Source organism: Microplitis mediator, chromosome 10 (genome assembly GCF_029852145.1).
Source record: "Microplitis mediator isolate UGA2020A chromosome 10, iyMicMedi2.1, whole genome shotgun sequence".
In the NCBI taxonomy this organism is placed as follows: Eukaryota; Metazoa; Arthropoda; class Insecta; order Hymenoptera; family Braconidae; genus Microplitis; species Microplitis mediator.
Genome location: NC_079978.1, coordinates 18,883,344 through 18,904,245, shown reverse-complemented (window position 1 = coordinate 18,904,245; position 20,902 = coordinate 18,883,344). Strand labels below are relative to the sequence as shown.

At 28.2% G+C, this 20,902-nt stretch overlaps 1 protein-coding gene across 1 annotated transcript in view; it reads right to left on the bottom strand.

Annotated features, from left to right (window-relative positions):
- Positions 1-18,302, bottom strand: part of LOC130675626 (sestrin-3) — a 202,021-nt gene extending 183,719 nt beyond the window's left edge. Inside the window, exon 1 of the mRNA XM_057481414.1 lies at positions 17,978-18,302. The gene's annotated coding sequence lies outside the window, so the exon portion shown is untranslated. The remainder of the gene's footprint in view (positions 1-17,977) is intronic.
- Positions 18,303-20,902: the final 2,600 nt, after the last annotated feature.

Here is a 20,902-nt window from a genome sequence, read left to right as displayed (position 1 = left end):
GACAGTGGCGCATTATAGAAAAAAAAGATTTTTTCCTTTCAGTTTCAACTTAGCCATGTAAACATTCCTCACTACGACACTGTTACTCTACCCTAAGTAGGGTTAAATGAGTGGAAAGAGGCACACAGTAACACAACTACTCTCACATTGCACACATACGAATCCACGAAGCTTTTTGATTCGTGCTTTCCCCAATCGACACACACTAAACCGTTCCGAGACTCCCAAACGCTGAAGGATTAATATCTATATTAAATTACAACTTTTTCTATTAAATCATGAAATTTTAGTGAAACGGACGGAGTATATCCCTACTAAATGATTCAAGCCACTAACAAATCTATCACCTCTCTGTTTTATGACGTCACTTTGAATCTAGCTACCTTAATAACATGACCAAAATCTCTAGGCTGCACATGTGCAATTGATTAATCAGCCCATGTCTGTGTAGATCAATGCAATGTTAACTGAATTTTATAACCTTACATATCTTTATTAATTGTCACGTTATGGCACCAAAGTTAACATATTTGTTTATTATCGACTCAAGTTTTGTTAAGTAAATAGTAAACCAAATTATCTCGCTTTGCTCGTACTGTCAAACCCACACTCAAATATAATACCGATTCTTGTTTAAACACGGAAAGAAAATTATGGCAGCGGTTCCCATAATTTTGTGAAATTTTTTCCTATACCATCATAGGAATTACGACCATAAATCATGGGAGCGGTTCCTATAGTTATAGGAATGTTTCCCATAATTATAGGAATAATAATTTATAGGAACCATTTCCATAAATTAGAGGAACCATTCCCATAATATTATGGGAATAGTTCCCATACTATTATAGGAACCATCCCTATAATATCATGGGAATGGTTCCCATATTATCATGAAAAAATTAATTTAAAGAAGTGTGGTAATCACTTCTACAATACACAGAAATATTATTAAACATAAAAACAAAAATTCAAACATTGAAAAAAAATCGTATTTGGCAAAAAAACATTAAAATTTTTAACAAGAATTTTTTGTCAGCACAAAACATTCAAGAAAATTCAAATTTTCGGAAATTTCTACACTATCGTGCAAAAAAAAAATTTATGATATTATAGGGTTGGTTCCCATAACATTATGGGAATAGTTCCCATAATATTATAGGAATAGATCCTATACCAATATGGGAACCATTCCCATAATGATATGGGAACTATTCTCATACTATTATGGGGATGGTTCCCATAATATATGGGAACCATCCCTATAGTACTATAGGTACTATTCCCATACCATTATGGGAACCATTCTCATAATGCATAGCAAAACTTTCCATAATTTTCTTTCCGTGAAAATAAATAATAGCTTGGAAAATTGAAAAGCGAACATCTCAAACGCTCATGTAACAATGAAAGTTTGATTGAAGTATTTAAAAAAATAAGCCGTTGCAAGTTATCTAATTAGTCAAGAATGACCCACTTCAAATTTGCGACCAACAATCAAGTAACGGTCACAGGTGACCAAGCCAAAATGAATCAATAGTAGTACTGTTTTTTCCTATCTATGTTTCGTTAATTAACTGATTGTGGACGCTAACATAATTTCTTAATAATTCATCTATATGTGCTCTCGGTTGAACACTTTGTTTACTTTGACTTCAGTTAATTAAGAGAAGTCAGTCGTAAAAGGGTTAAAGATAAAATTGGCTTCTTTATTAGACTATTCTCCGAAGTCAACAATAAAATTACTTGATACCATTTAGATGCCGTATAAAAGATAGCTTATGATAAAGAAGATAACATATATTCTGTACAATGTTTGTTAAGACATCGTTACGATATAAAAAAAAAAATTCTGGTGATTTACTCGCACATAAGTCTTCAACCAGAAGGACTTGTCTTAAATTATTAGAAAGTTTTTCATGGAAGACAGCTGAAGTTCAACGTGAAAATATAAGCGGAATGCTATTACGAAAGTTAGTAACCCGAGGGAAATGGCACACACGATGCTCGCTAAAGGACTCGCCTTCTCTTTTATTAGATCTCAAACTATCTATCTCACTTTCTCTTGTTCATTTTCTCAGTGATTCTCTTGTTTCAGACGAGTAGACTCAGCAATCATCTACACCAGGGGATTTTATCCACACATCTGTGAACTCGTACTTCTAATATATATCAGTATGCATGCTGCATGCTCATATTTCTAACCTTACTTTTATTACTACAATACCGAATGCAACTATAAAATGTTAGTACACATGCCCTTTCTCATTTTTTATTTTTTTAAGAATAGCTCGTCTGTTACCAATTTTTTTATGGAGAACGTTACTTGTGTCTGAAGTGCAATAAACTGTATATATAGTTTGTTCTGTCAAGAAAATAGAACTGTTTCGTGAAATTTTTAAAACAACAAAGGAGCTATATTTTCTTTTAATCAAACAAAGAAACACGTCCACAAGAAGAAATTAACTTGGAACAAAAATGCTTCCTTCGAAATAAGATTCTTAGATCAAATCACTCTGTTTTCTTAACTCTGATTAAACCCGATGGTAATCCAAAATATATAGTCTTCGTCACTTGGATAGCCTCACCTATTTTTTTCCAATAACTGATTCTTTACTAGCTGATTTATAAAATTATCTGTATATTTTATATTACTTATTTAAGACGGAACAAGATATGTTGTTAGTGTTCGAGAAACAAAGCGAGGATATTGTGAGGGAGACATGCCACTGGTCGGCAGTTCGTCACATGGATAGCCTCAGTCAAATTTATTGCGCAAAGGAACTAATACGTTTCATTTTCGTATTATTATGTTGTAATTTTATAGCGTGGTGAATAAATTAAAATCGATTTAAAACACCAAAATTGGTTACTATATAAAATGGGGCGCAATAAAATGTTAAGTATTGAAGAAATTAATAAAATTAATTTTTTACTTAATCAAAATTTTTTCTCATCATGAAATCGCTAGAAGAGTGAATAGAAGTGCTAAAGTTATTAATAATTTCGTGAAAAACAATGAAAGCTACGGAAAAAATTATAAAGGTCGAACGAAATTCGCAACAACGCCAAGGGAACGTCGAATGATAATTCGCGCGGCATTTAATTCCATTAAGACTGTGAGGCAAATAGCGGCAGAAGTTGGAACAGCAGCATCTATTTCAACTGTAACAAGAGTGATAAGACGGGCAAAGCATCTAAAGAGAATGAAATTGAAGAAGAAATCGGCTTTGAATCAAAAACACACATCAGCACGACTTTTATTTGCAAAAGAACATATGAGTTGAATAGATAAATGGCTACAAGTAATTTTTTCTGATGAAATAAAATTAAATTTAGATGGGCCTGATGGATGTAACTGTTACTTTTATGATTTGCGGAAGGAAGAAAAAATTTTGATTAAGAATCAGATATTGAAAAAAATAAGTGAGGCTATCCAAGTGGCGCAGACTGTATATTATTTTATGATTGAGTCCAATAGAAAAATTTCTATGAAATCAATCGAAAAAAAATATATTTCTGTGTGATTGAATTTGATTGAAATTCGATTAAGTTTCAACCGAAGTTTAAAATCAGGAAATTCGAGAAATTATTTTTGAAACAATGAATCAAAACTCTTACAATAAACCCATATGATTCTTTGGTCTAGTATTTTACAAGTAGTTGAAATATACTTATTCATAAATAACATATTTGCATATATTTTTTGGGTTCAAAATATAAAAATTTTTATTTTTATTTTATTTTTCAAAAAACTTAAAATCTATCTGATCGATTGACCTCAAAGTCGCCGCAAGAACCATCTAAACTAGATAATTTTTTCCAATAGATTTGCATTCACTCACGCGGACACACGTAAACTTCTCTTAATAACAGACGGAAATGTTTCTGAAGGTAATGAAATGTGGATATTATTTTCGAACTTTATTTTCTGAAATCAAATTGAAACCAAAAACTCGCTTGATATTAAAACTTTCAAATTTCCGTGGCAAGGTTAAAAAAATCTTATTTATCAAAGATGAATCATAATGAAAAATTAAATTAATCAATTTAAAGTTTATGTACCGGGAGGATAAAATAACATATTCGTACTAGAATCACGTAGTGAAAAAATAAGTGCCAAATATTTACTTTAAATTAACGTAACTCAAACATATTAAACTATTTCTAAAAGTTTATAAAAAAATTTCGATGTATTTTATGTAGTATGAAATTTAATAAGGTATATGGTATCGTTTCTTCTTTTTACTGTATATTTACTTCGTCTGGTACGACTATTTTTGTCCTTGAAATATGCAATAGATATCATCGGCTTGAATTTCATAATTATCTCTCATGTATATACTTGAAAACAATCCGAAAACTTATATAAGGTTTAATCCTACCTATTTATTTAACTCTAATTCATTTCAATCTATTTATAGTTCTTTGATTGTTTGTTCATAAATATCAGGGAATATGGAGTATGAAAAGCCATTATAGGGGGGATCGGGGCGCTACGGCCCCCCTCAAAAATTTTGTAAAATTTTTTTTTTTTTAATTTTTGGTCAAATCATGATACTTCTGATGTTTTAAAAATATTTTAAGCTGATCTGCAATATTTGGGGTAAAATGGACCACCAAAAAGAAATTTGCTACAGAAAAAATTTTTTTTTTCTGATCTAAAATGAATTTGAAAAATTTATTGATTAAAGCTCTTTTAGGTCAACAGATTATATTGTGGTTAAAATAAAAAAATAGAAATTTAATAAAACTGGTTGTATCAGCAAAATAAATTTTTTTTCTACTAAATTAGAAGTCCATGGGATTATAAAGGTACGGAAATAGAATATTTGTGGTTAAAATCTTTTTTTTCTACAAAAAAAAAATTATAATTTTTTTAAGCTAAAAAAAAATCTGTCTATTGGTTGACCCTGCGGGCCAGCCCAAAAACTTCCTGGAGTAAAAATTTTTTAAATCTTTTATAACCTTCAATTATTTTGCTCTTTGCATTTTTTTTTCTTATAAATCCATAGATTTGTTTTAAGAATTTGATGATTTATTTGAAAAATATATCCGTAATAATTCATAAAATGTTATTTAAGAATCACTTATTCATCTACAAAATGTATCAAGCACTGAACATTTCGACAAATTTACGAAAAAATAGAGAATTTGGAAGAAAATCCAAGTTTTCGAGGAGAGAAAAAGAAATGAACTCAGATTTCAGGGAATGAATTGCCTGCGGTTTCGGATGCAATCGTGAGCATTGATGAAAATATCAATCTAATTACCACTGCAGGAGTACAAGAAAGACTAACAAGTGCAAGAGGAGTCATAGAATATAACCATCAGAAAAAATGTCTGTTGATGCTCGATAATGTAAACTCTGCCACTGAGTAAAAAAATAGGTTTTCAGAACATTACGATATGGTAATGATTTAATATTTATATCAAGTAATATCAACCAATTGAACATAGTCATTCAGACTTTTTATATATATTAGCTTCTGAAATTCAATTTTGATTCAGAAACTTTTTTTTTTGTTAGCTGAAAAGTATTTTTTATTTTTGTATAGTGAGAAAAATTATTCAACGGATCATTAATGTCATAATGTAATCAAGCGTATACTAAATTACCATCAAACAGGCACTTGTCACTCTGTCAATTAACAGACGAGTACCCGTGCCAGAATTGTTATCAAGTTTAGAATATAAAAACTCTGAAATATATATTTAACCAGGAACAGCACAAGAAGTTGAGTGCGATCTAGCGGCGAGCACTGAACTACTTTCGCTGCTGCCTAGCACCGGTGACTTTCTCCTCCTCCATATATATTTTCTCCCAACAAATTTTTCTCTTAAGTCTTTTAAATAAAAAATCAAAGAAGATAAAAAAAAATTGACAAAATGTCGATACCACCAATCGTCAGCATTTTTTCCAAAACGAATTTCTATTGTATCGTTCAAAAACCATTTTTTTTTGTTAACTAAAGTTATAAACATATAGATTTTTTCAGCCCAGTTTAATTTGAAAAAAGTTCGATACCACCGATCGACAGCATTTTTTCTAGTATCTAATTATTGTGATTATATTTACTAATTCATTTCCGCTGAGTTAAAATATTCTCAAATAGTTATGCAAATATTTTTTGGGGAATAAAAAAAACGTTTCTTTTGAGCTTTGGCTGAGCTCGATAGCTCAATTTTTAAGAGTTATTGAAAAAAAAAATTTTTTACGGATTTTTCGCTCCTAGGGAAAAAATATAACATGAGCGTTTTTGGATTGTCCAAATTTTTTAATAACGTGTTGAGAATAAGCTCATTTTTCAAAGTAATTTTTCAACTTTTGTCTTATAAATCTTATTTTATCAATTATATCAATGCCTATTGTCGTAAGTTAACAAGGTTTTGCAAGTCATCAAATAATTTGCTACCATAGACTTAATGATTACTCAATTAAAAATAAGCGCCAATAATTAGTACATAAAAACATATATAACAATCCGACATATTTTTAAATATGAAAGTGCTGAATTTAAAGGCCGGATTGATTATCCTAAGCTATATTAAATTCTAGAAAACTAAGTTTTAATACGTTTGCAAGTTATTTTAGTTTACTTAGATAACATAATAATCATAGTGCGCTGAAGGTTAAAATTGTCAATAGTTGGAACAATGGTTTATCAATAATCATAGCAATAAGCTATTTGATATGTCAATAATTAGTACACCAGTAATCAATTTTACCTGTTCATTCTTATTGTTAAATTCAATCAATTTCCAATGAAATCATTAGATTTTGTTAATGAAAATTTCATTAATGACTAATTGAGTTGTGCGAATTGTTAGAGCTTAAAAATTATTCGTAAGTTTTCAAATAATTCAAAAATTTTGTTTTGATCGACCTACTGTTCCTTTTTTTCAAAAAATTATAATTTTTGTCTTTATTTAAATAAAAATAATAAAATTAAAAATTTATTATACTTATTCATGGTATAAGATAATAGACCATTGATTATATTCAGTCTTTAAATATGCATGCATGCATACAAACAAAAGCAAAGCAAACAATCCTTCTATGCATGATCATAAAAATAGTGGTATCGAAATTTAGTATACATAAGCGATCTAGACATGAGCATTGAATTATTCAGCTGATGGATAGTCAACATACGGTCAACATTCTTCGTGATTTCGAGCTGCAATGACCGCACGCGCAATATCCAAACACAGACATAGACATCTGCAGACAGTTTCTCATCATATTCAATAGCATTTTTTCGCTAGTATTAAAAGTAAAGGGAGCAATAAGCATTAGCTCATCACGCGGAACATTAAAAATTAACATCCTGACTACTAGAATAATACATTCAAAAAAATGCGACACCACAAGAAAACTAATTAGTCAGGGAAATGATGATTTTTTGAAACGGTATAGAACTCTTCTAAAAATTAACCAATATTGCAATTTATGTTTTTCGGTTTCGCGACAAAATATCCAGTCGACATATCCGCAGAAATAAGAACCGCCGATAAGGACAGAATAGTTAATAGTTGTCCTGCTACAATATCATCAAAAAGTTATGATCTATATGCGCGCTAAGAGTAGGTTAGGCGGTAGTTAAAACGAGACATTGCTTTTGTTTGATAGTGTACCCGGGAGAATTTCACCTACACACTACTCTTATATAAGTATACGAAATACCGGTGAACATTTTCTTAACTTATAATTTGACAACGTCGCATATGGCCTACCAGTTGCTGTATAGTGTACTACCTATTTGAATTTACCGCTCAAATAGTACTATGCATACTCGCATACAGCGTCGTCAGATTGTTTTTTTCCAATTCACCGACATGTATATTTTTTCATTTATTGTTAAACTTTGCTATGTCTCAACAATCAGATGGTCAATACTGTTTTTTTTTTTTTTAATTCAGGACAAATTCATTAATTTTCTGTTAGTTTTTCAAAAGTTTCCGACTGTTAGTTTTTTTATTAGAATTACGAACGCGACTTGAAACGCATACTCCTCGTTGCTCGCAATGTTAATGATCCGAACTTTGATTATAAATATTTCAAATTAGAGATGGTCATTCGACTTCAAATTTGAATGGTAATTGTATCTTAATACTCTTAATAAGCATAAAAAAATATATAACTTTCTGACACTATACCCTTCACCCGACAACTATCTTAAAACACGAATCGTTAAGTATATATTGGCAAATAATATTATTTTATAAAAATAATTAAATGCCTAAAAAAATGCAAGTTTTCGAATATTCATTTGTAACTTATAATAATATACAACAATTCATCAAAATCAACGTATCATTTACGATCGATAATACAAATTTTACCATAATTATATGAATATGCACGCAGTGAATTTCACGGTATTTTTTACATCATAAATTTATAGAAAAATTACTGTCATAGTAACATGAGGACAGTATGGAATTACTGTACAAATTACCGATACTGTAAAAATTGTAAAAATAGGGGAGCCTGGGGCACGAAGGCCCCCCTCAAAAATTAGGTAAAAAATTTTTTTTTTATTTTCCGTCAAGTTATGACCGTTGCAATATTTTTATTATATTTTAAGTGAATATGTAATATGTGGGGCAAAATGGACCACTCGAAAAAACATTTTAACGAAAAAATTACTTTTATTTTTATTTTCCGTCAAGTTAATTTTTTCGTTACAATTTTCTTTTTGAGTGGCCCATTTTCCCCTAGATATCACATATTGGCCTAAAATATAATAAAAACATTATAAAGGTCATAACTTGACGGAAAATGAAAAAAAAAAATCATTTTTTCGTTACAATTCTTTTTTTTGAGTGGTCCATTTTACCCTTCATATCACATATTCACCTAAAATAGAATAAAAACATTGTAGAGGTCATAACTTGACGGGAAATAAAAAAAAAGTTTGTTTTATAATTTTTTGGGAAGGGGACCTTCGTGCCCCAGAAAAAAAAAAATTATTTTTTTCGATTTTTTGCAAAATTTCGACTGATTCTTCCGAAATAGACGGAAAATAAACGAATTTGATGGTTAATAGCCACAAAAAGAAAAAACCGGCTTAAGGGGGCTTTCGTACCCCAGGCTCCCCTACATCGAACAGAATTTACAAGGTGCATTGTAATTTTTACAAAGTAACAGATTAAGAAATTTAAATTTCTTGGATAAAATTTAATATGTTGCTTTGTCAAAATTACAATGCACCTTGTAAATTCTGTTCGATGTATTTTTAAAATTTCTACGTTATCGGTAATTTGTACAATAATTCCATACTGTCCTCATGTTACTATGACAGTAATTTTTCTATAAATTTTTGATGTAAAAAATACCGTAAAATTCTCTGCGTGTGTATTAATGATATAAAAAATTTAAATGCTAGCTATCAATCATCTAAAGTCAATTGTTCGAATTTGAAAATTTCAAATTTCTCAATCTTACACCTCTAAGTTCTATGAGAAAAGTGAAATTTTTCTATTAAATTACTATACGTGGATATTTTTTCAGCGATTTTTGATGCGCAACACTATAGTTTTTACTTCGACATAATCAAAAAATTTATTTGTAAAAAATAAAACTCACTAATAAAATTTGATATATATTAATTTACATTTAAAAAGTCGATGAACGATAACACTTCTTTTACTTATCAATATGACTCAAATAATAGCATTGGAATTTCGATGAGGTCAGTTACACTGTTGTAACACAAGGTTAGCAGTATACATATTGCATAATAATATTTATGTACATAATTCTTAGCATAAAAAATATCAATTATACTGTTCAACTCAGTGTTGACCAGACTTATTTTTATAAAAAATTCAATCCATAAATTAGTATTGTTGCATAATATGTTTTTTAATATAAATTATTCATTTTTAGAGTAATCCAGATAATTTATCAAGACATCATATGTAAAAAAAATCAGGAAATTAAAAAAAAATAATGAAAATGTATAACAGTTACGATTAATATCAATTTTTCATACATTTATCATACTCAAATTATATATATTTTGTTCAAGTTCATTTTTTCTATTGTTTATTTTTATTGAAATGAATATATATAAAAATTGCTCACGCTTTCACGCTTTTAACTTCTAATCAGTCTTATTCACGCAATATTATAGAACTACTGAAAGAAAATGGCATCTTATAAATTCTTTAACATTGTATATATGTCATAGAAAAAGTGTTGACATCGCGTGAGGATATTTTTAAAATTTAAAGTACTTTGGTACCAGCCACCAATAAATCATATATGTAAATATAAATGTATATAAGTACGTCATAATGTAAGTCTATAAACTTGGAATAGTTTTAAAAGTAATCATGATAGTGACATTTTAAACTTCCCGCTAAGAAAATCGATGATTTTCGAAAAGTTATTGTTTTCATCCCGATTTTCAAAAATCGAGTTTTCATCAGATGTCGACGTTCTGAGGTCCTAGGAAGCTATTTTGACTATTTTCAGAATGATGTCCGAGTGTGTGTATGTATGTGTGAGTGTGTGTGTGTGTGTGTGTATACTCTTTGTAACTTTTGAACTTATGAATCGATTTGGATGGTCAAGGCGGCAATCGAAAGAGCTTGCTGGCCATCAACTTTTTTGAAAATTTCAGATCATTTGATCAAGTAGACTCAAAAATATTGGTGAATTATGAAAATAAAAATTTTTTTTTTTAGTTTTTTATTGATTTCTCAGAAACGAATTAAACGATCAACTTCGAAATCTAATCAGCTCTAGAACTCAATAAAACGCGTCAATTGCCGCCTTAGCTATCTCAATCGGTTAATTTGTTCGAGAGATATCGCGGGAGAAAGAAATGGTGAAAAAAGGTAGTTTTTCAAAAACGATGGCATAGAAAAGTATTTTCGAGCTCGAAGAGTTTACAACAATGTTTTCGAGCTCAACGAGCGGGAATTTTTGGGGCTGGCCCGCAGGGTTAACCAATAGACCCATTTTTTACTAATTAACTATTGTCAAATACATTTTTTTCACATGTCTATTTTTGTATAATGAAATTAAATAAAAAAAAAAGTTTTGTTATAAGTAATGTTCTAGACATAAAAAATTTTCTGTAATTATGATCTAGCTATTTATAATATTTAAAAAAAAAACAACAAAATAATTATGCATAGAATATTTTCAAATTATTTCAATAAATAGTTTTTCATATATTTTATCAGTAAGACTCAGTATAAAACATATTATGTGTAAAAAAAATCAACCATAAATGCATTTGAAATCCAACATGCAATTTTCGGCAAAAAAATATATCTATTTATTTTTAGTAACTTCTGATATAAATTATTAGAAAAAAATTTCCATAAAAGTTGGGACTTTTACTAGCATTTGAGAAAGTAATTTCATTTCTATGCCGTATTTCATAATAATCAGTTGAGTTTTTTAAAAGATAATGAACTTTTATGAAAAAAAAAAAAAAAAAAAAAAAAAAGGGTGACCTACGTGATCTTATGTTAAAAAACGGTTGTATTAAAAATATTATCTAATCGAATCACAACACTAATTAATTGTAAAATAATTTCCAATAAATAAAAGCAACTAACGTCAATCCGCACAATATGTAAAAACTAAAAGTAATCATAAGCAAAAAGAAACAGTTTATTATTTAAAAAATAATACTAAACTGTTATATAAAGTTCCAATATCAATAATTCATTAGACATGTTTTTTTTTTTTTTTTTTTTTTTATATATTACGTACGTTGTTTTTTATTATTTGTGCTCACTTAAACGCGAAGTTTCATGGGTGTGCTTTATTCTAGCTCTAATTTTTTTGTTATTTTTTATCCCGGTGTCTTTATTCTTTCTCTATTCCCTCGTATCCCGGTGGACCCGTCGACGCGTGACTTTCGCGGAAAACGTCAAAGCTACTTAGCCAGCCGTGACGACGTATAAAAGTGGCACAAATCGAATTCGGAGTACCAAGAGGGATTTTTAAATTTCGATAACGGATTGAAAAAAAATAATTAACCGTCAGTATGATATAGTTTTATCCGATAGTACGGCCCATGTGTACGATTCTTATAAGCATATAATAAAATATGGAAGGTTAGTCACGTGAAATTTGACCTCTACTAACGTAAAGCAATGTAACTTTACGATACTAGTATGATTATATTGAGGGAATTGAATAGAAGGTAAAGTGATCAATTTAGTAAACAGAAGACGAAGAGGAAGAAAGCGAAAAAAAAAGGATAGAAAAAGAAAACAAGAAACCGTTGGTTTAATGCTAGAGTCAGTTCGCTAACCTCACCAAGCGATCGTTTACCATGGCCTACTACCGATGTTGAACAATGGAAAATCTCCTCCCGCAGAAAATAGTCAACGAGTAGAGGTCCATAAGTCCATGTGCTAATGTATAAAAGAGTAAAAATGGCGTCGACAGTAACCAAAGAAATGAGGGCCACGTAAAATAGGAAAGGGGAATAGAAGAGATCGATGTACATGTGAAAGGAACTACTAAACTTCGTACTATACTTTAAGAGCATCTCAATATAAGTAGCAAAAAAAATGAAAAAAAAAATTACTGTCGATTTTTTTAGAAATAAAATATAGCAAACAAGTCTTTATGTCAGTTTATCGTGAGAGCTAGTGTAGTTTATCGATTGATTATACTGGATCCAACGAACCTGATTTCGCAGTTGACTGCGCGGATCAAGAAATGTTATTTATTTTAATGAAATGGGAAATAATAAAAAGAAGAAAAAACAAAGAGGTTTTTAAGGAAACCGGTGATACCCAAAATAATAATTGAATTACATACTTTGAAAAATATATATATATGTATTTGTCATTGATAACAAAAGACTTCAGAATGCTAATAGTTTCCTGGTTTTTATATTTATTTTTTTTCGTAGAAGTTTTGTTATCGATAAAAGATACTTTATACTCAGTAATACTCAAATAAATATTGAATTAAATATTAGGAGTATATGAAGAAATTTATAAAGATACCGATGATGAAGAACAAAGTGATCATTTTAATTTTTAAATTTCAAATCGAATCAAGTAACCATCAAATCGAGAACAAATAAATATTTATCGGCTTTATACATCTTATTTAACTATTACAGAAGTACACAGAAAAAAAATTCGACCGAAATTTACGATGTTAACATCGTAATCTCGGACTAGACTTTTATTACTGTCAATTTTTAAATGTTTTATTTCAAAATTTATTATGTGGGTTATATTTTTTACTATTTAACATCGTAATTTTAACAAAGACTTTTAGGATTAAAAATTACTGCAAAAATTACAATTTAACATCGTAAAAAAAAATAAACTAAAATTACACTTTAAAAACTATATTTATTCGTACATTTAATATTTCTATTTACTTTTTAACAAAATAAATACTACAGTGCTGCGTCTGTTATAATACGATGGAAGCTATAAAAAGTACGATGTTACATCGTACTTTTTAAATAGTAACTGGGTCCTCCGCAAGTCGTTTATATGGATCTTAAAAACATCATATAGTGTAGGCCCTTCAGTGGCCGAGTGGTCCAAGGCGTCGGACACTTCGCACTCGAAAGGACTCGAGTTCGAATCCAACTGCCGAACAATTATTATTTTAATCTTTTATTTAAAATTTCTCTTCAAATTTTACGATGTTACATCGCAATTTATATTAAAGAGCTTAAGACTTCGTATTGTTTGTCTGAAGTATTATTTCTTAAATGAAATTTCCAACCCTACATCGTAAAAATTACGATGTGAAAAGTCTAGTCCACCAATACAATAATTAATAGGACAAATTACGATGTTAGCATTGTAACTTTAACTAGAATTTTTTTTCCGTGTAGTGTTTAATCATTGACTGCATACAACGAGAATATAATATACTATTTTATATTAGTGTGTTATATTAGTGACGTGGTGCAATATTTTTTATTTTTGTTGAAAAACATGATAAAGAATCCCCAAAAAAATTTATGGAAGCACAATAATCGTTAACTGAATTCGCTATCCTGTTCCTCGGTCCATAGTGCACATGGCTTTTTGATGATTGAGTTGTACTCAACAACCTGTATGATCTTAAACCTGGTTTATTGCAGACAAAATCAAATTATAAGACAAATATTAAATATAGTTCAAATAAACGAATCACAGTTTCATTGGATAAAAACAAGACGCGATAGAAAATTTAAGGATTCCAACTTTTTTGAAACCTTGTACTACACAACATGGTAATCATATCTAAAATCTTTTAAATTCGAGGTTTTTCGGAAATATTCGGCGCTTTTCGTTAATTCTACTACTGATAGGTTAGAATAAATTACGTGACGTATTGAGACGTAAGCGAGCATCTCTACACAAAAAAAGTCTGTCTATCGGTTGACCCTGCGGGCCAGTCCCAAAACTTCCCGCTGTTTTCGAGCTCCTTGAGCTCGAAAACATTGTTGTGGATACAATTTCGAGCTCTTCGAGCTCGAAAATACTTTTGTATACCATTGTTTTCGAAAAAACCGTTTTTTAGCATTTCTTCCTCTCACGAACGAATAAACCGATTTTGATGGTTGAGGCGGTAATTGACGTATTCTATTGAGTTCTAGAGCTGATAAGATTTTGGAATTTTTTAGTTCAGTTGTTTCAAAGATATTCACAAAAAACCGTTTTTTACCATTTCTTTCTCCCGCGATAACTCTCGAGCGAATTATCCGATTGAGGTGGCTAAGACGACGATCGACGCGTTTTATTGAATTCTAGAGCTGATTAGATTTTGAAGTTGATCGTATAAGTCGTTTCTGAGAAATCAATAAAAAACTAAAAAAAAAAAACTTTTTTTTTCGTAATTCGCCAATATTTTCGAGTCTAGTTGATCAAATGATCTGAAATTTTCAGAAAAGTTGATGGCCAACAAGCTCTTTCGATTGCCGCTTTAGCCATCCAAATCGGTTCATTAGTTAAAAAGTTATAGACCGGTCACACACACACACACACACATACATACAGACACTCGGACATCATTCTGAAAATAGTCAGAATAGCTTCCTAGGACCTCAAAACGTCGACATCTGGTGAAATTTCGATTTTCGCAAATCGGAGTGAAAACAATAACTTCCCAATTTTTCGAAAATCATCGATTTTCTTAGCGGGAAGTTAAAAAAGTTATCTTGAGTCAAGAAATTATTTTGGAAGACAAACGTTTTCGGGAACTCAATCAACATTTTTTTAGCCAAGATAATTTGTCTCGGTCAGAGAAGATTTCTACTTTATCCGAGAAAATTTAGGTTTTAAAAAAAAAATTTCTTAAATCAAGAATATTTACTTTCATTTGAGAAGTCATGAGCGACTTCAGTAATGTAGATATGGTGCAGTTTACAATAAATGAGCATTAGATATTGTATTAAAAAGATTTAGATTTTTTAGCAGATTTAACACTGTAATTAAATTGCTTTTGTCGTTTAAACATTTGGATATTTTTGTGGGTAATTTGATGGTCATCTTTGTCGTACCTGGACATTGGACTAGAAAAATTATAAAACTATAGAAAAATTTCTATGCTATTTAGTAATAGTAATAAAAATTACTATAGTAATTTCTATAAATTTTCTATGTAAAAAATACCGTAGAAATTTCAGAGTGTAACATAAAAGTTAAGTTTCCGTAGTCAGCTGATGTGACTCAAAGACAAACTAAATGCGGCCTCTTTCCCTCTATTTCTCTACAACTTAACATTCTACAATAAAATCTACAATATCGCGATTGTCACTTTGAAATAACGAGGATCATTTGCGTTCAGTCTCTTGGAACAATGGAAATAAGAGAGCACAGGCAAAGTTAAGTTTCTGTCACTGGATTTATGAATTTTAGTTCAGAAAATACCAATTAAATTAAATCTTAGCTTTGCTTCTAGAAGTTTATTACGATTAATTTAACTGTAACAAATTAATTAGTGCAGATCCTTGACACCGACATTCTACAGATGAATTACGCGGGTGATAAAATTAAAAAATTTGAAAAATTGCATTTATATAAAAATAGTAATTTTCTAAATAAATAAAAAAATTATTTAGATCAATGAATAGTTTAAAAAAAATTTAATTATCTAGTAAATTTTACTCGTTAATGTTTTCATTTTACCGTAAATCGATATTAATTTTCCCTCATTACCAGGATTCAAAGTAAAATTTAATATTTAATTTTATGATCCTGGAGTTGGAGGATAATTCACAATTTTTGAATTTTCTTCATGATCCTGAAGTTAGCAGACAATTCAAAATTTTCGGATTTTTTTTTCAACAAATCAATTACAAAAAAATAAAAAATAAAAATATGCACATGTAGAAAACTTTAAAAACTACAGGTGCAATTTTTTCAAATTTTTTTCTTTTCAAATTTACCGCCTCAAATAAAATTCAAAAATAATTAGATGTCTGCTAACTTCAGGATCATTTTTCTTCAACAAATTAATTACAAAAAAAAATTAATAAAAAATAAAAATATGAACATGTAGGAAATTAATAAAACTATAAGTGCAATTTTTTTTTATAATTTATCGTTTCTAAAAAAATTAAAAAACTATTAGAGTCAGTTAACTTGAGTATCATTTAAAAACGATCCGGAAGCTAGTGGACAATTAACAATTTTTTGAATTTTTTTTTAACACATCAATTAAAAAAAAAAATAAACTAAAAATATGCACATGTAGAAAATTTAAATAACTACAGGTGCAATTTTTTAAAATATTTTTTTTTTTAAATTTATAGTTTTAAAAAAAATTCAAAAATTGTTAATTGTCCACTCACTTCCAGACCATTTTTAAATGATACTAGTTAACGGAGTCTAATATTTTTTTAATTTTTTTTAGAAACGATAAATTATAAAAAAAAAAAAAAAAAAAAAATGCACATGTAGAAAATGAACAAAACTACAGGTGCAATTTTTTAAAATATTTTTTTTTAATAATTTATCGATTTTATAAAATTCAAAAATGATTAGACGTCAGTTAATTTATGATCCTGGGGTTAGCCGACGTTTAATGATTTTTGAATTTTTTTTTCAAAATGATAAATTACAAAAAAAAAATAAACTAAAAAAATGTACATGTAAAAAATTTAAAAAACTACAGGTGCAATTTTTTAAAATAGTTTTTTCAAAATAATTTATCGTTTTATAAAAATCAAAAAATTGTTAGACGTCAGTTAATTTATGATACTGAGTTTAGCCGACTAATGATTTTTGAATTTTTTTTCAAAACGATAAACTACAAAAAAAAAATAAACTAAAAAAATGCACATGTAGAAAATCAAAAAAACTACAGGTGCAATTTTTCAAAATATTTTTTTTCCTAATTTATTGTTTGAAAAAAAAATTCAAAAATTATCCGACGTCGGCGAACTTGACTATCATTTAAAATAAATAATCTCTAGATTATCATTAAATTCAAATCTCACTACATTAACACACACTAGTTCTAGACAATGACACCGCGAATAAATTAAATAAATGTAAATTAACAATTTGAATAAATAATAACATCAATAACAATAATAAATATCATTATTATAATTTGAAAAAAAAAAAAAAAAAAAAAAAAATAGTCTACAAAATAACGAAATGAACAGCATGGCAACAGTAAAAGTGTTAGAGAAACAAAGGCATCGCCTGACTTTTTTTCATCCTCCGTCAACGATTGTCGTCAATAGAAAAAATAAAAAAATTTTCGACAAAATAGTCGAGAATATGCCGCGTAATTATTTGAGCTAAAAATTTGAACGAAACATCCCGAGGATATTTTTTTAAAAAAATTTAACAAACCGGTCACTGACTAAAATCCTCGTCAGCTGACGAGCTCAACTGAACCAATAGAAAGAGAGAGATGGAGAGAAATATAATCCGATAATTTATTTTATTAAATTTTTTTCCCGTTAGTTCTCATTATTTTAAATTTAAATAAAATTTGTATATTTATTTATTATATTTTACTTACCGTGATATGTCATGTACTTGCAGTACTTGTTGTCTAAAATAATAAATCCACTATTTTGCACAGAAATAATTTTTTAAACCCTCTCACAATGGAATCTTCCAGTAGACTGAGTGAGCCGGCGAGCTCTTCTCTTTTACGTGCACACTCGTTTTACTTGACATAAATGTTAATATATATTATTTTCAAATTTACTAAACATCGAGTTATAAATTTAATTTTATAATTAACGTTGATAAAAAGTATATTTATTTATACTGTCAGTGTGACTTTGCTACATTATTTATTATTTGAAAATCGAGTTGAAAAACTTTAACATTTCTGACAGTTCTCAAGCTGTCAAGTCAGATTTTCAAGCCGACGTGACTGTTACCGCCACCTGGCGAGTTGAGGTATAAAATAATTATTTACGAATATTTAAATGGCGCGAATTCAAACGACGACTTATTTTTTGAAATAATAAATTTTGATTTGAGCAGATTTGTAAAATGTATGAGAAAAAATGTGATAGTGAAGTTAGCAGACAATTAAAAATTTTTGGATTTGTTTATAAAAAATAGATTACAAATGAATAAAAAAAAAAAATATGCTCGTGTAGAAAATTCGAAAAACTACAGGTGCAATTTTTTAAAATATTTTTTTTTTTATAATTTATCGTTTTTAAAAAAAAACAAAAAATTATCAGACGTCGGCTAACTTCAATAGAATAAAAAATATATGGTACTGAAGTTAGCCGACATCTTATAGTTTTTGGATTACTTTTAAAAATGATAAATTATAAAAAAAAAATATTTTAAAAAATTGCACCTGTAGAATTTTGAATTTTCTACATGTGCAAATTTTTTTTTTATTTTTTTGTAATCGATTTGTTGAAAAAAATCCGAAAATTGTTCTGTCTGTTAACTTCAAGATCATACTGAATTTAGCAGACGTCTAGTCATTTTTTGATGTTTTTTTTAAACAGTAAATTATAAAAAAAAAATATTTAAAAAAATTGCACCTGTAGTTTTTTTCATTTTCTACATGTACATATTTTTAGTTTATTTTTTTTTTTGTAATTTATCGTTTTGAAAAAAAATTCAAAACTCATTAGACGTCGGTTCACTTTAGTACCATAAATTAACTTACCCTTAATAATTTTTGGATTTTCATAAAAACAGTAAATTAAAAAAAAAATATTTTGAAAAATTACACCTGTAGTTTTTTTGATTTTCTACATGTGCATATTTTTAGTTTTTTTTTTTTTTTTTTTTTTTGTTGATTTGCAAAAAAAAGTCTAAAAATTATGATCCTGAAGTTAGCAGCCATTTAAAATTGTTTTGATTTTTTTTTTCAATACTTAAATTTAAAGAAAAAAAAACTAAAAATATACACATGTAGAGAATTTAGAAAACTACAGGTGCAAATTTCTCAAATATTTTTTTTTTTTATAATTTATTGCTTAAAAAAAAAGTCAAAAAAATCATTACACGTCGGCTAACTTCAGTATCATTAAAAATTGCTAATTGTCCGTTAGCTTCCGGATCGAAAAAAATTTATGAGTGTGAATGTAGCAGACATCAGACAATTTACAAATTTGAAATAAATAAATAAATAAACTAAAATAATGAAATTTAAAAAAATGCGCGGGAGATCAGGGTTCGAATCTCGGTTAAAACAAGTGATTTTTTAAAAAACAAAAATCGACACCAACACCAATACAGATGACATATAAAACAATAATAATCAAAACGATAGCAATATTAAAAAAAAATTAAAAGGTTATTAAAAATTTAATTTTATTTATTTCCATTTTAATATAGAAAAATTTACTAAATATAAATAAAAATTAACATGCAATATAGTAGATTTTCCATAATCAGAATATAAGAAAATACTAAACGACTTGTAAAATATACTTATCTGTTTACGAATTTTTCATATAAATCATAAGCGTTTCAAGATTAATTACTATCTAAATTTAGTAATTATTCTTAAATTTTTTAGTAAAATTTACTACATTTTTTTCTCCGTGTAGATTGATATATTTTCTAGTAGAAATTTTTATCAATACGTCGCAACTGATAATTCTGTTTTAACAAAAGCATGTAAAATTTGAAAAAATAAGAGCTAATGATTTAAATTTTTATAAAAACTTTTTGATGTCAAATTTTAAAACGGCTCAGAAAAAACATATGGGTTAGAAGAATTTGGAAATTAACGTAATGGTATTTAATGTTTATTAATTTAAAAATATAAATTTCATTAACAATATACGTAAGTTTAAATTATACTATAAGTTGCCTCTATCATATTCATTAAATTCATAACAGTATTGATTTTGCATAATTTAAATTGGTCATCAATTATAATGAATCATTTCTTTTTACAAAACTCACAAGAAATAATGATTTAAAAAATTTAGAAATTACGTAAGTAAGTGTAAATCTCATCTCATTTATTTTTCCATCCGTTATCGAATTTTTTTTATTACTCTCAATTCGATAATTTATCTTATATGCAAAATTTATTTACATAACAATTTAGTGTGACTAGTTGCCATCAATAACTATTAAATACAGTCTTAATAACTAAAAGAAATAATTTTTTTACTTGTTTAAAATTCATACATGGAGGGAAATTTATGGTAACAATCACAATATATTATGAGAATTCTTCTCATAACGAATGGTAACCGAGTTTTTTTAAATATCGATAATAGTAACGCCACTTATTCAAATGATGGTAAACATTCCTATTTATATAGTTTTCATTCCTAGGAATAGTATAGCTACACGATATGGTAATCTTTCCCATGTATTATAATAATGATTACCATGGATTATGGTGATTATTACCATACATTGTAGTAATTATTACCATGTATTATAGTAATTATTACCTTACTGTTATGGTAATTATTATCATACATTATGGTAATGATTACCA